Source organism: Boleophthalmus pectinirostris, unplaced genomic scaffold (assembly GCF_026225935.1).
Source record: "Boleophthalmus pectinirostris isolate CB_2022bp ecotype Guang Dong unplaced genomic scaffold, ASM2622593v1 HiC_scaffold_17, whole genome shotgun sequence".
NCBI classification, from domain to species: domain Eukaryota; kingdom Metazoa; phylum Chordata; class Actinopteri; order Gobiiformes; family Gobiidae; genus Boleophthalmus; species Boleophthalmus pectinirostris.
In genome coordinates this window covers 3,342,786-3,355,156 of record NW_026571115.1, presented here as the reverse complement: position 1 = coordinate 3,355,156, position 12,371 = coordinate 3,342,786, and the positions used below count along the sequence as shown (strand labels likewise).

The 12,371-nt window shown below is 42.8% G+C and overlaps 21 non-coding genes across 21 annotated transcripts; 8 read left to right on the top strand and 13 right to left on the bottom strand.

Annotated features, from left to right (window-relative positions):
- Nucleotides 1-812: 812 nt before the first annotated feature.
- Nucleotides 813-885, bottom strand: trnak-uuu (transfer RNA lysine (anticodon UUU)). Its single transcript has one exon. It is a non-coding gene; the product is annotated as a tRNA-Lys (tRNA).
- Nucleotides 886-1,435: 550 nt separating this feature from the next.
- trnag-ucc (transfer RNA glycine (anticodon UCC)) lies at nucleotides 1,436-1,507 on the top strand. Its single transcript has one exon. It is a non-coding gene; the product is annotated as a tRNA-Gly (tRNA).
- Nucleotides 1,508-2,110: 603 nt separating this feature from the next.
- Nucleotides 2,111-2,183, bottom strand: trnak-cuu (transfer RNA lysine (anticodon CUU)). Its single transcript has one exon. It is a non-coding gene; the product is annotated as a tRNA-Lys (tRNA).
- A 598-nt stretch (nucleotides 2,184-2,781) lies between these two features.
- On the bottom strand, nucleotides 2,782-2,854 carry trnaf-gaa (transfer RNA phenylalanine (anticodon GAA)). The gene has a single exon. It is a non-coding gene; the product is annotated as a tRNA-Phe (tRNA).
- Nucleotides 2,855-2,988: 134 nt separating this feature from the next.
- On the bottom strand, nucleotides 2,989-3,060 carry trnaw-cca (transfer RNA tryptophan (anticodon CCA)). Its single transcript has one exon. It is a non-coding gene; the product is annotated as a tRNA-Trp (tRNA).
- A 140-nt stretch (nucleotides 3,061-3,200) lies between these two features.
- On the top strand, nucleotides 3,201-3,282 carry trnas-uga (transfer RNA serine (anticodon UGA)). The gene has a single exon. It is a non-coding gene; the product is annotated as a tRNA-Ser (tRNA).
- A 903-nt stretch (nucleotides 3,283-4,185) lies between these two features.
- trnag-ucc (transfer RNA glycine (anticodon UCC)) lies at nucleotides 4,186-4,257 on the top strand. The gene has a single exon. It is a non-coding gene; the product is annotated as a tRNA-Gly (tRNA).
- Nucleotides 4,258-4,867: 610 nt separating this feature from the next.
- On the bottom strand, nucleotides 4,868-4,940 carry trnak-cuu (transfer RNA lysine (anticodon CUU)). The gene has a single exon. It is a non-coding gene; the product is annotated as a tRNA-Lys (tRNA).
- A 598-nt stretch (nucleotides 4,941-5,538) lies between these two features.
- trnaf-gaa (transfer RNA phenylalanine (anticodon GAA)) lies at nucleotides 5,539-5,611 on the bottom strand. Its single transcript has one exon. It is a non-coding gene; the product is annotated as a tRNA-Phe (tRNA).
- A 134-nt stretch (nucleotides 5,612-5,745) lies between these two features.
- trnaw-cca (transfer RNA tryptophan (anticodon CCA)) lies at nucleotides 5,746-5,817 on the bottom strand. Its single transcript has one exon. It is a non-coding gene; the product is annotated as a tRNA-Trp (tRNA).
- A 140-nt stretch (nucleotides 5,818-5,957) lies between these two features.
- Nucleotides 5,958-6,039, top strand: trnas-uga (transfer RNA serine (anticodon UGA)). Its single transcript has one exon. It is a non-coding gene; the product is annotated as a tRNA-Ser (tRNA).
- A 902-nt stretch (nucleotides 6,040-6,941) lies between these two features.
- Nucleotides 6,942-7,013, top strand: trnag-ucc (transfer RNA glycine (anticodon UCC)). Its single transcript has one exon. It is a non-coding gene; the product is annotated as a tRNA-Gly (tRNA).
- Nucleotides 7,014-7,617: 604 nt separating this feature from the next.
- trnak-cuu (transfer RNA lysine (anticodon CUU)) lies at nucleotides 7,618-7,690 on the bottom strand. Its single transcript has one exon. It is a non-coding gene; the product is annotated as a tRNA-Lys (tRNA).
- Nucleotides 7,691-8,289: 599 nt separating this feature from the next.
- On the bottom strand, nucleotides 8,290-8,362 carry trnaf-gaa (transfer RNA phenylalanine (anticodon GAA)). The gene has a single exon. It is a non-coding gene; the product is annotated as a tRNA-Phe (tRNA).
- Nucleotides 8,363-8,496: 134 nt separating this feature from the next.
- trnaw-cca (transfer RNA tryptophan (anticodon CCA)) lies at nucleotides 8,497-8,568 on the bottom strand. The gene has a single exon. It is a non-coding gene; the product is annotated as a tRNA-Trp (tRNA).
- Nucleotides 8,569-8,708: 140 nt separating this feature from the next.
- trnas-uga (transfer RNA serine (anticodon UGA)) lies at nucleotides 8,709-8,790 on the top strand. Its single transcript has one exon. It is a non-coding gene; the product is annotated as a tRNA-Ser (tRNA).
- Nucleotides 8,791-9,692: 902 nt separating this feature from the next.
- trnag-ucc (transfer RNA glycine (anticodon UCC)) lies at nucleotides 9,693-9,764 on the top strand. The gene has a single exon. It is a non-coding gene; the product is annotated as a tRNA-Gly (tRNA).
- A 603-nt stretch (nucleotides 9,765-10,367) lies between these two features.
- trnak-cuu (transfer RNA lysine (anticodon CUU)) lies at nucleotides 10,368-10,440 on the bottom strand. Its single transcript has one exon. It is a non-coding gene; the product is annotated as a tRNA-Lys (tRNA).
- A 599-nt stretch (nucleotides 10,441-11,039) lies between these two features.
- trnaf-gaa (transfer RNA phenylalanine (anticodon GAA)) lies at nucleotides 11,040-11,112 on the bottom strand. The gene has a single exon. It is a non-coding gene; the product is annotated as a tRNA-Phe (tRNA).
- Nucleotides 11,113-11,246: 134 nt separating this feature from the next.
- trnaw-cca (transfer RNA tryptophan (anticodon CCA)) lies at nucleotides 11,247-11,318 on the bottom strand. Its single transcript has one exon. It is a non-coding gene; the product is annotated as a tRNA-Trp (tRNA).
- Nucleotides 11,319-11,458: 140 nt separating this feature from the next.
- trnas-uga (transfer RNA serine (anticodon UGA)) lies at nucleotides 11,459-11,540 on the top strand. The gene has a single exon. It is a non-coding gene; the product is annotated as a tRNA-Ser (tRNA).
- The last annotated feature ends 831 nt before the right edge of the window (nucleotides 11,541-12,371 follow it).

Here is a 12,371-nt window from a genome sequence, read left to right as displayed (position 1 = left end):
TAAATGAAAAAAAGAAAAAGAGAACAAGAGCAAGAGAAAGATAGAGAATGAATAGAGAGAGTCATTAAGGATGACACAGAGAAATGTGAAGAGGGAGATTAGAAGAAGAGAGAGGGAGAAAGAGTAAATGAAAAAAGAGGTAGGAAGAGTGAGAGAACCACGGGCCCTCAGATTAAAAGACAAGTGCAGCAGCGTTAGACTTGCATGAAAAAACTTCCAACTGTTCTTGTTCACTTGTTATAAATCTAGAATCACCTGAACAGGGACTTGAACCATGGACCTTCAGATTAAAAGGTAGATGCGGTTGTGTAAATCCTGAACGGCAACATGAAGCTGAAGCACAGAAAATAGCACGTTTGCCAAAACCCAGGATTTTAGATCTTCACTCCAATCTCAGCTATTCCTGCATGGTTTGCTGAAATCATTGTGTATGACATGTTTCTTTGGATAAAGTCTCAAAGCAATCACTGATACCCAGTTTTGTTGATTAAAGTCTGGTGTTCCACCGTCTGAGCTAACCAGGCTCACATGCCTGAAGTTTGCTTTTATCCACTCATTATTTAGGTCTGGTTTATGGCTTTGCAACCATTCATCTTATAAATACAATTTGGGTTTCTTTGAAAAATAGCTGTGGTCTCTTCTTGTATCATAAAAGCTTTCGCTTTATGAATGTTTCATGTTTGTAATCATTTCAGTTGCAATTGAGAAGTTTCTTGCCATGCTAGAAGACTTCATTCCAAGTTCCACGGTTTATTGCCTATATGCAGTAGTTATTTCCAACTGTTCTTGTTCCCTTGTTGTAAATATAGAACTGCCTGAACAGGGACTTGCACCCTGGACCCTCAGATTAAAAGTCTGATGCTCTACCAACTGAGCTATCCAGGCTCTCTTGCTGCTATAGTCTTGTTCTTGGAAATCTACAATCGCCTGAACAGGGACTTGAAACACAGACCTTCAGTTTAAAAGGTAGACACAGTTGTGTAAATCCTGAATGGCAACATGAAGCTGAAGCACAGAAAGTAACACATTTGCCGAAACCCGGGAAAGTGACCAATAGTTCAAAGCCTGAATTTCCCATATGGTCTAGCGGTTAGGATTCCTGGTTCTCAACCAGGCGGCCTGGGTTCAGCTCCTGGAATGGGAATTACTAGCTTTTGGGATCAACAGTAGTGCCTTATATGCACTCAGTCATTCTGTCTTACTACTGCTAGCTATCTGTGATTTTGATATGATTTTGTCTGTAGGGAGTCACCATATCATTTCACTGACTTTCAACACCACTATGAGAGGACACTGTGATGTCACTGTGTGATGTCACCTCCACCTTGTGATGGTGGTATAGTGGATAGCATAGCAGCCTTTGAGGCCCTTTGAGGAGACTGTGATGTCCGCGTGAATGGAAGGTGATGTCACTGTGTGATATGCTGCTCATCTTGCGATGGTGGTATAGTGGTTAGCATAGCTGCCTTCCAAGCAGTTGACCCGGGTTCGATTCCCGGCCATCGCAACCTTACTTGTGAATAGTGGTGGTTCTGTGTGTTTCGGGGAACGTGTGTGTTGAATTCATTGCTTCCAAAACGTAACTCTTCATAGCTAGTGAACATATACAGCTCTTAACGTAATCTAATAGGACAGCTGACTGTTAGAGGCTAGCACAGTCTCTATTGTTTTGCTGCACAACATTTACAAAGTATGTATTTCGGCATGGTTTTCTGAAATCATTGTGTATGACATGGTTCTTTGAATCTCAAAGCAACCACTGATACTCAGTCTGGTTGCTTAAAGTCTGGTGTTCTACTGTCTGAACTAAACATGCTAACATGCCTGACGTTTGCTTTTATCCACTCATTATTTAGGTCTGGTTTAAGGCCACTTGCTTTGCAACCATTCATCTTATAAATACAATTTAGGTTTCTTTGAAAAGTAGCTGTGGTCTGTTCTTGTATCATAAAGGTTTGGCTTTATGAATGTTTCATGTTTGTAATCATTTAAGAGACACTTGAGAAGTTTTTTGTCACGCTAGAAGACTTCATTCCATGGTTTGTTATGACCTAACTCCAGTGATTTTTTTTTTTCAACTGCTCTTGTTCCCTTGCTATAAATATAGAATCACCTGAACAGGGACTTGAACCCTGGACCATCAGATTAAGAGTCTGATGCTCTACCAACTGAGCTATCCAGGCTGTTTATCTTCAGTAGTCTTGTTCTTGGTAATCTAGAATTGCCTGAACAGGGACTTGAACCAGGAACCTTCAGATTAAAAGGTAGACACAGTTGTGTAAATGCTGAATGGCAACATCCAGCCCAAGCACTGGAAGTCTCAAAGCAATCACTGATACCCAATTTTGTTGATTAAAGTCTGGTGTTCCACCGTCTGAGCTAACCAGGCTCACATGCCTGAAGTTTGCTTGTATCCACTCATTATTTAGGTCTGGTTTATGGCTTTGCAACCATTCATCTTATAAATACAATTTGGGTTTCTTTGAAAAATAGCTGTGGTCTCTTCTTGTATCATAAAAGCTTCGCTTTATGAATGTTTCATGTTTGTAATCATTTCAGATGCAATTGAGAAGTTTCTTGCCATGCTAGAAGACTTCATTCCAAGTTCCACGGTTTATTGCCTATATGCAGTAGTTATTTCCAACTGTTCTTGTTCCCTTGTTATAAATATAGAACTGCCTGAACAGGGACTTGAAACACAGACCTTCAGTTTAAAAGGTCGGTGCAGTTGTGTAAATCCTGAATGGCAACATGAAGCTGAAGCACAGAAAATAACACATTTGCCGAAACCCGGGATTGAACCAGGGACCTTTAGATCTTCAGTCTAACGCTCTCCCAACTGAGCTATTTCGGCATGGTTTTCTGAAAACATAGCTAGTGCACATATACAACTCTTTACATAATCTAATAGGACATCTGCCTGTCAGAGGCTAGCACAACCTCTACTGTTCTGCTGCACAACATTGACAAAGTAATCAAGAAAGCTAATGACCCTGACGTGATTTGAACACACAACCTTCTGATCTGGAGTCAGACGCGCTACCGTTGCGCCACAGAGCCTAAGGTTAGCTGCTGTAGTGCCAGTGACATCACATTTCATTCCAGTGGAACATCCATGTGTGAAGACAAAGAAGTCTCTGATGTAGCTGTGTTATCACTATGCCAGAGGGTTGTCAGATCCCTTCGGCGTTGACAGTATTGTTGTTGTGGCCGAGAGGTTAAGGCGACGGATTTGAAATCCGTTGGGGTCTGCCCGCGCAGGTTCGAATCCTGCCAGCAACGGCATCTCCAGCTCGATTATGTGGCGCAAGCCACGTTGACAGTAAGGTATTGTTTCTGGGGTTTTTTTTTTGTCGTTTTTTTATTTTTATTTTTGACAGTTACGTGTTTGCGAGTTGTTGTGGCCGAGTGGTTAAGGCGATGGACAGGTTTGAATCCTGCCAACAACGAGGGGGCTTCTATTATGCTTTCTATTATGCATAAAGACAGTGTCTTCTAACACAGGTCGACAGGGAGAGGGAATTCCAATGTTTGAGACAGTATCTCGAAGGAGCTTATCCAGGGTGGCTGCTGAAAAGCCTACATCAGGGCAGAATGCTGCAAAGTCTACCTTGGTTCAGTTTGGCATCAGAGAGCAAACTGGCAGTGGTGGGATTTGAACCCATGCCCCCGAAGAGACTGGAGCCTTAATCCAGAACATCGTTCTCTAATTATTTGCTTGGGACAGTCGAAACAGAGATGACCGCCACAGTTCCCCTCAACATAGTGCGCATCATCTCTGTACTTCATTAGGAAAGTGACCAATAGTTCAAAGCCTGAATTTCCCATATGGTCTAGCGGTTAGGATTCCTGGTTCTCAACCAGGCGGCCTGGGTTCAGCTCCTGGAATGGGAATTACTAGCTTTTGGGATCAACAGTAGTGCCTTATATGCACTCAGTCATTCTGTCTTACTACTGCTAGCTATCTGTGATTTTGATATGATTTTGTCTGTAGGGAGTCACCATATCATTTCACTGACTTTCAACACCACTATGAGAGGACACTGTGATGTCACTGTGTGATGTCACCTCCACCTTGTGATGGTGGTATAGTGGATAGCATAGCAGCCTTTGAGGCCCTTTGAGGAGACTGTGATGTCCGCGTGAATGGAAGGTGATGTCACTGTGTGATATGCTGCTCATCTTGCGATGGTGGTATAGTGGTTAGCATAGCTGCCTTCCAAGCAGTTGACCCGGGTTCGATTCCCGGCCATCGCAACCTTACTTGTGAATAGTGGTGGTTCTGTGTGTTTCGGGGAACGTGTGTGTTGAATTCATTGCTTCCAAAATGTAACTCTTCATAGCTAGTGAACATATACAGCTCTTAACGTAATCTAATAGGACAGCTGACTGTTAGAGGCTAGCACAGTCTCTATTGTTTTGCTGCACAACATTTACAAAGTATGTATTTCGGCATGGTTTTCTGAAATCATTGTGTATGACATGGTTCTTTGAATCTCAAAGCAACCACTGATACTCAGTCTGGTTGCTTAAAGTCTGGTGTTCTACTGTCTGAACTAAACATGCTAACATGCCTGACGTTTGCTTTTATCCACTCATTATTTAGGTCTGGTTTAAGGCCACTTGCTTTGCAACCATTCATCTTATAAATACAATTTAGGTTTCTTTGAAAAGTAGCTGTGGTCTGTTCTTGTATCATAAAGGTTTGGCTTTATGAATGTTTCATGTTTGTAATCATTTAAGAGACACTTGAGAAGTTTCTTGTCACGCTAGAAGACTTCATTCCTCGTTCCATGGTTTGTTAAGACCTAACTCCAGTGATTTTTTTTTTTCAACTGCTCTTGTTCCCTTGCTATAAATATAGAATCACCTGAACAGGGACTTGAACCCTGGACCATCAGATTAAGAGTCTGATGCTCTACCAACTGAGCTATCCAGGCTGTTCATTGTCAGTAGTCTTGTTCTTGGTAATCTAGAATTGCCTGAACAGGGACTTGAACCAGGAACCTTCAGATTAAAAGGTAGACACAGTTGTGTAAATGCTGAATGGCAACATCCAGCCCAAGCACTGGAAGTCTCAAAGCAATCACTGATACCCAATTTTGTTGATTAAAGTCTGGTGTTCCACCGTCTGAGCTAACCAGGCTCACATGCCTGAAGTTTGCTTGTATCCACTCATTATTTAGGTCTGGTTTATGGCTTTGCAACCATTCATCTTATAAATACAATTTGGGTTTCTTTGAAAAATAGCTGTGGTCTCTTCTTGTATCATAAAAGCTTCGCTTTATGAATGTTTCATGTTTGTAATCATTTCAGATGCAATTGAGAAGTTTCTTGCCATGCTAGAAGACTTCATTCCAAGTTCCACGGTTTATTGCCTATATGCAGTAGTTATTTCCAACTGTTCTTGTTCCCTTGTTATAAATATAGAACTGCCTGAACAGGGACTTGAAACACAGACCTTCAGTTTAAAAGGTCGGTGCAGTTGTGTAAATCCTGAATGGCAACATGAAGCTGAAGCACAGAAAATAACACATTTGCCGAAACCCGGGATTGAACCAGGGACCTTTAGATCTTCAGTCTAACGCTCTCCCAACTGAGCTATTTCGGCATGGTTTTCTGAAAACATAGCTAGTGCACATATACAACTCTTTACATAATCTAATAGGACATCTGCCTGTCAGAGGCTAGCACAACCTCTACTGTTCTGCTGCACAACATTGACAAAGTAATCAAGAAAGCTAATGACCCTGACGTGATTTGAACACACAACCTTCTGATCTGGAGTCAGACGCGCTACCGTTGCGCCACAGAGCCTAAGGTTAGCTGCTGTAGTGCCAGTGACATCACATTTCATTCCAGTGGAACATCCATGTGTGAAGACAAAGAAGTCTCTGATGTAGCTGTGTTATCACTATGCCAGAGGGTTGTCAGATCCCTTCGGCGTTGACAGTATTGTTGTTGTGGCCGAGAGGTTAAGGCGACGGATTTGAAATCCGTTGGGGTCTGCCCGCGCAGGTTCGAATCCTGCCAGCAACGGCATCTCCAGCTCGATTATGTGGCGCAAGCCACGTTGACAGTAAGGTATTGTTTCTGGGATTTTTTTTGTCGTTTTTTTTATTTTTATTTTTGACAGTTACGTGTTTGCGAGTTGTTGTGGCCGAGTGGTTAAGGCGATGGACAGGTTTGAATCCTGCCAACAACGAGGGGGCTTCTATTATGCTTTCTATTATGCATAAAGACAGTGTCTTCTAACACAGGTCGACAGGGAGAGGGAATTCCAATGTTTGAGACAGTATCTCGAAGGAGCTTATCCAGGGTGGCTGCTGAAAAGCCTACATCAGGGCAGAATGCTGCAAAGTCTACCTTGGTTCAGTTTGGCATCAGAGAGCAAACTGGCAGTGGTGGGATTTGAACCCATGCCCCCGAAGAGACTGGAGCCTTAATCCAGAACATCGTTCTCTAATTATTTGCTTGGGACAGTCGAAACAGAGATGACCGCCACAGTTCCCCTCAACATAGTGCGCATCATCTCTGTACTTCATTAGGAAAGTGACCAATAGTTCAAAGCCTGAATTTCCCATATGGTCTAGCGGTTAGGATTCCTGGTTCTCAACCAGGCGGCCTGGGTTCAGCTCCTGGAATGGGAATTACTAGCTTTTGGGATCAACAGTAGTGCCTTATATGCACTCAGTCATTCTGTCTTACTACTGCTAGCTATCTGTGATTTTGATATGATTTTGTCTGTAGGGAGTCACCATATCATTTCACTGACTTTCAACACCACTATGAGAGGACACTGTGATGTCACTGTGTGATGTCACCTCCACCTTGTGATGGTGGTATAGTGGATAGCATAGCAGCCTTTGAGGCCCTTTGAGGAGACTGTGATGTCCGCGTGAATGGAAGGTGATGTCACTGTGTGATATGCTGCTCATCTTGCGATGGTGGTATAGTGGTTAGCATAGCTGCCTTCCAAGCAGTTGACCCGGGTTCGATTCCCGGCCATCGCAACCTTACTTGTGAATAGTGGTGGTTCTGTGTGTTTCGGGGAACGTGTGTGTTGAATTCATTGCTTCCAAAACGTAACTCTTCATAGCTAGTGAACATATACAGCTCTTAACGTAATCTAATAGGACAGCTGACTGTTAGAGGCTAGCACAGTCTCTATTGTTTTGCTGCACAACATTTACAAAGTATGTATTTCGGCATGGTTTTCTGAAATCATTGTGTATGACATGGTTCTTTGAATCTCAAAGCAACCACTGATACTCAGTCTGGTTGCTTAAAGTCTGGTGTTCTACTGTCTGAACTAACATGCTAACATGCCTGACGTTTGCTTTTATCCACTCATTATTTAGGTCTGGTTTAAGGCCACTTGCTTTGCAACCATTCATCTTATAAATACAATTTAGGTTTCTTTGAAAAGTAGCTGTGGTCTGTTCTTGTATCATAAAGGTTTGGCTTGTATGAATGTTTCATGTTTGTAATCATTTAAGAGACACTTGAGAAGTTTTTTGTCACGCTAGAAGACTTCATTCCATGGTTTGTTATGACCTAACTCCAGTGATTTTTTTTTTTTCAACTGCTCTTGTTCCCTTGCTATAAATATAGAATCACCTGAACAGGGACTTGAACCCTGGACCATCAGATTAAGAGTCTGATGCTCTACCAACTGAGCTATCCAGGCTGTTTATTCGTCAGTAGTCTTGTTCTTGGTAATCTAGAATTGCCTGAACAGGGACTTGAACCAGGAACCTTCAGATTAAAAGGTAGACACAGTTGTGTAAATGCTGAATGGCAACATCCAGCCCAAGCACTGGAAGTCTCAAAGCAATCACTGATACCCAATTTTGTTGATTAAAGTCTGGTGTTCCACCGTCTGAGCTAACCAGGCTCACATGCCTGAAGTTTGCTTGTATCCACTCATTATTTAGGTCTGGTTTATGGCTTTGCAACCATTCATCTTATAAATACAATTTGGGTTTCTTTGAAAAATAGCTGTGGTCTCTTCTTGTATCATAAAAGCTTCGCTTTATGAATGTTTCATGTTTGTAATCATTTCAGATGCAATTGAGAAGTTTCTTGCCATGCTAGAAGACTTCATTCCAAGTTCCACGGTTTATTGCCTATATGCAGTAGTTATTTCCAACTGTTCTTGTTCCCTTGTTATAAATATAGAACTGCCTGAACAGGGACTTGAAACACAGACCTTCAGTTTAAAAGGTCGGTGCAGTTGTGTAAATCCTGAATGGCAACATGAAGCTGAAGCACAGAAAATAACACATTTGCCGAAACCCGGGATTGAACCAGGGACCTTTAGATCTTCAGTCTAACGCTCTCCCAACTGAGCTATTTCGGCATGGTTTTCTGAAAACATAGCTAGTGCACATATACAACTCTTTACATAATCTAATAGGACATCTGCCTGTCAGAGGCTAGCACAACCTCTACTGTTCTGCTGCACAACATTGACAAAGTAATCAAGAAAGCTAATGACCCTGACGTGATTTGAACACACAACCTTCTGATCTGGAGTCAGACGCGCTACCGTTGCGCCACAGAGCCTAAGGTTAGCTGCTGTAGTGCCAGTGACATCACATTTCATTCCAGTGGAACATCCATGTGTGAAGACAAAGAAGTCTCTGATGTAGCTGTGTTATCACTATGCCAGAGGGTTGTCAGATCCCTTCGGCGTTGACAGTATTGTTGTTGTGGCCGAGAGGTTAAGGCGACGGATTTGAAATCCGTTGGGGTCTGCCCGCGCAGGTTCGAATCCTGCCAGCAACGGCATCTCCAGCTCGATTATGTGGCGCAAGCCACGTTGACAGTAAGGTATTGTTTCTGGGGTTTTTTTTGTCGTTTTTTTTATTTTTATTTTTGACAGTTACGTGTTTGCGAGTTGTTGTGGCCGAGTGGTTAAGGCGATGGACAGGTTTGAATCCTGCCAACAACGAGGGGGCTTCTATTATGCTTTCTATTATGCATAAAGACAGTGTCTTCTAACACAGGTCGACAGGGAGAGGGAATTCCAATGTTTGAGACAGTATCTCGAAGGAGCTTATCCAGGGTGGCTGCTGAAAAGCCTACATCAGGGCAGAATGCTGCAAAGTCTACCTTGGTTCAGTTTGGCATCAGAGAGCAAACTGGCAGTGGTGGGATTTGAACCCATGCCCCCGAAGAGACTGGAGCCTTAATCCAGAACATCGTTCTCTAATTATTTGCTTGGGACAGTCGAAACAGAGATGACCGCCACAGTTCCCCTCAACATAGTGCGCATCATCTCTGTACTTCATTAGGAAAGTGACCAATAGTTCAAAGCCTGAATTTCCCATATGGTCTAGCGGTTAGGATTCCTGGTTCTCAACCAGGCGGCCTGGGTTCAGCTCCTGGAATGGGAATTACTAGCTTTTGGGATCAACAGTAGTGCCTTATATGCACTCAGTCATTCTGTCTTACTACTGCTAGCTATCTGTGATTTTGATATGATTTTGTCTGTAGGGAGTCACCATATCATTTCACTGACTTTCAACACCACTATGAGAGGACACTGTGATGTCACTGTGTGATGTCACCTCCACCTTGTGATGGTGGTATAGTGGATAGCATAGCAGCCTTTGAGGCCCTTTGAGGAGACTGTGATGTCCGCGTGAATGGAAGGTGATGTCACTGTGTGATATGCTGCTCATCTTGCGATGGTGGTATAGTGGTTAGCATAGCTGCCTTCCAAGCAGTTGACCCGGGTTCGATTCCCGGCCATCGCAACCTTACTTGTGAATAGTGGTGGTTCTGTGTGTTTCGGGGAACGTGTGTGTTGAATTCATTGCTTCCAAAACGTAACTCTTCATAGCTAGTGAACATATACAGCTCTTAACGTAATCTAATAGGACAGCTGACTGTTAGAGGCTAGCACAGTCTCTATTGTTTTGCTGCACAACATTTACAAAGTATGTATTTCGGCATGGTTTTCTGAAATCATTGTGTATGACATGGTTCTTTGAATCTCAAAGCAACCACTGATACTCAGTCTGGTTGCTTAAAGTCTGGTGTTCTACTGTCTGAACTAACATGCTAACATGCCTGACGTTTGCTTTTATCCACTCATTATTTAGGTCTGGTTTAAGGCCACTTGCTTTGCAACCATTCATCTTATAAATACAATTTAGGTTTCTTTGAAAAGTAGCTGTGGTCTGTTCTTGTATCATAAAGGTTTGGCTGTATGAATGTTTCATGTTTGTAATCATTTAAGAGACACTTGAGAAGTTTTTTGTCACGCTAGAAGACATCATTCCATGGTTTGTTATGACCTAACTCCAGTGATTTTTTTTTTTTCAACTGCTCTTGTTCCCTTGCTATAAATATAGAATCACCTGAACAGGGACTTGAACCCTGGACCATCAGATTAAGAGTCTGATGCTCTACCAACTGAGCTATCCAGGCTGTTTATTGTCAGTAGTCTTGTTCTTGGTAATCTAGAATTGCCTGAACGGGGACTTGAACCAGGAACCTTCAGATTAAAAGGTAAGACACAGTTGTGTAAATGCTGAATGGCAACATCCAGCCCAAGCACTGGAAGTCTCAAAGCAATCACTGATACCCAATTTTGTTGATTAAAGTCTGGTGTTCCACCGTCTGAGCTAACCAGGCTCACATGCCTGAAGTTTGCTTGTATCCACTCATTATTTAGGTCTGGTTTATGGCTTTGCAACCATTCATCTTATAAATACAATTTGGGTTTCTTTGAAAAATAGCTGTGGTCTCTTCTTGTATCATAAAAGCTTCGCTTTATGAATGTTTCATGTTTGTAATCATTTCAGATGCAATTGAGAAGTTTCTTGCCATGCTAGAAGACTTCATTCCAAGTTCCACGGTTTATTGCCTATATGCAGTAGTTATTTCCAACTGTTCTTGTTCCCTTGTTATAAATATAGAACTGCCTGAACAGGGACTTGAAACACAGACCTTCAGTTTAAAAGGTCGGTGCAGTTGTGTAAATCCTGAATGGCAACATGAAGCTGAAGCACAGAAAATAACACATTTGCCGAAACCCGGGATTGAACCAGGGACCTTTAGATCTTCAGTCTAACGCTCTCCCAACTGAGCTATTTCGGCATGGTTTTCTGAAAACATAGCTAGTGCACATATACAACTCTTTACATAATCTAATAGGACATCTGCCTGTCAGAGGCTAGCACAACCTCTACTGTTCTGCTGCACAACATTGACAAAGTAATCAAGAAAGCTAATGACCCTGACGTGATTTGAACACACAACCTTCTGATCTGGAGTCAGACGCGCTACCGTTGCGCCACAGAGCCTAAGGTTAGCTGCTGTAGTGCCAGTGACATCACATTTCATTCCAGTGGAACATCCATGTGTGAAGACAAAGAAGTCTCTGATGTAGCTGTGTTATCACTATGCCAGAGGGTTGTCAGATCCCTTCGGCGTTGACAGTATTGTTGTTGTGGCCGAGAGGTTAAGGCGACGGATTTGAAATCCGTTGGGGTCTGCCCGCGCAGGTTCGAATCCTGCCAGCAACGGCATCTCCAGCTCGATTATGTGGCGCAAGCCACGTTGACAGTAAGGTATTGTTTCTGGGTTTTTTTTGTCGTTTTTTTAATTTTTATTTTTGACAGTTACGTGTTTGCGAGTTGTTGTGGCCGAGTGGTTAAGGCGATGGACAGGTTTGAATCCTGCCAACAACGAGGGGCTTCTATTATGCTTTCTATTATGCATAAAGACAGTGTCTTCTAACACAGGTCGACAGGGAGAGGGAATTCCAATGTTTGAGACAGTATCTCGAAGGAGCTTATCCAGGGTGGCTGCTGAAAAGCCTACATCAGGGCAGAATGCTGCAAAGTCTACCTTGGTTCAGTTTGGCATCAGAGAGCAAACTGGCAGTGGTGGGATTTGAACCCATGCCCCCGAAGAGACTGGAGCCTTAATCCAGAACATCGTTCTCTAATTATTTGCTTGGGACAGTCGAAACAGAGATGACCGCCACAGTTCCCCTCAACATAGTGCGCATCATCTCTGTACTTCATTAGGAAAGTGACCAATAGTTCAAAGCCTGAATTTCCCATATGGTCTAGCGGTTAGGATTCCTGGTTCTCAACCAGGCGGCCTGGGTTCAGCTCCTGGAATGGGAATTACTAGCTTTTGGGATCAACAGTAGTGGCTTATATGCACTCAGTCATTCTGTCTTACTACTGCTAGCTATCTGTGATTTTGATATGATTTTGTCTGTAGGGAGTCACCATATCATTTCACTGACTTTCAACACCACTATGAGAGGACACTGTGATGTCACTGTGTGATGTCACCTCCACCTTGTGATGGTGGTATAGTGGATAGCATAGCAGCCTTTGAGG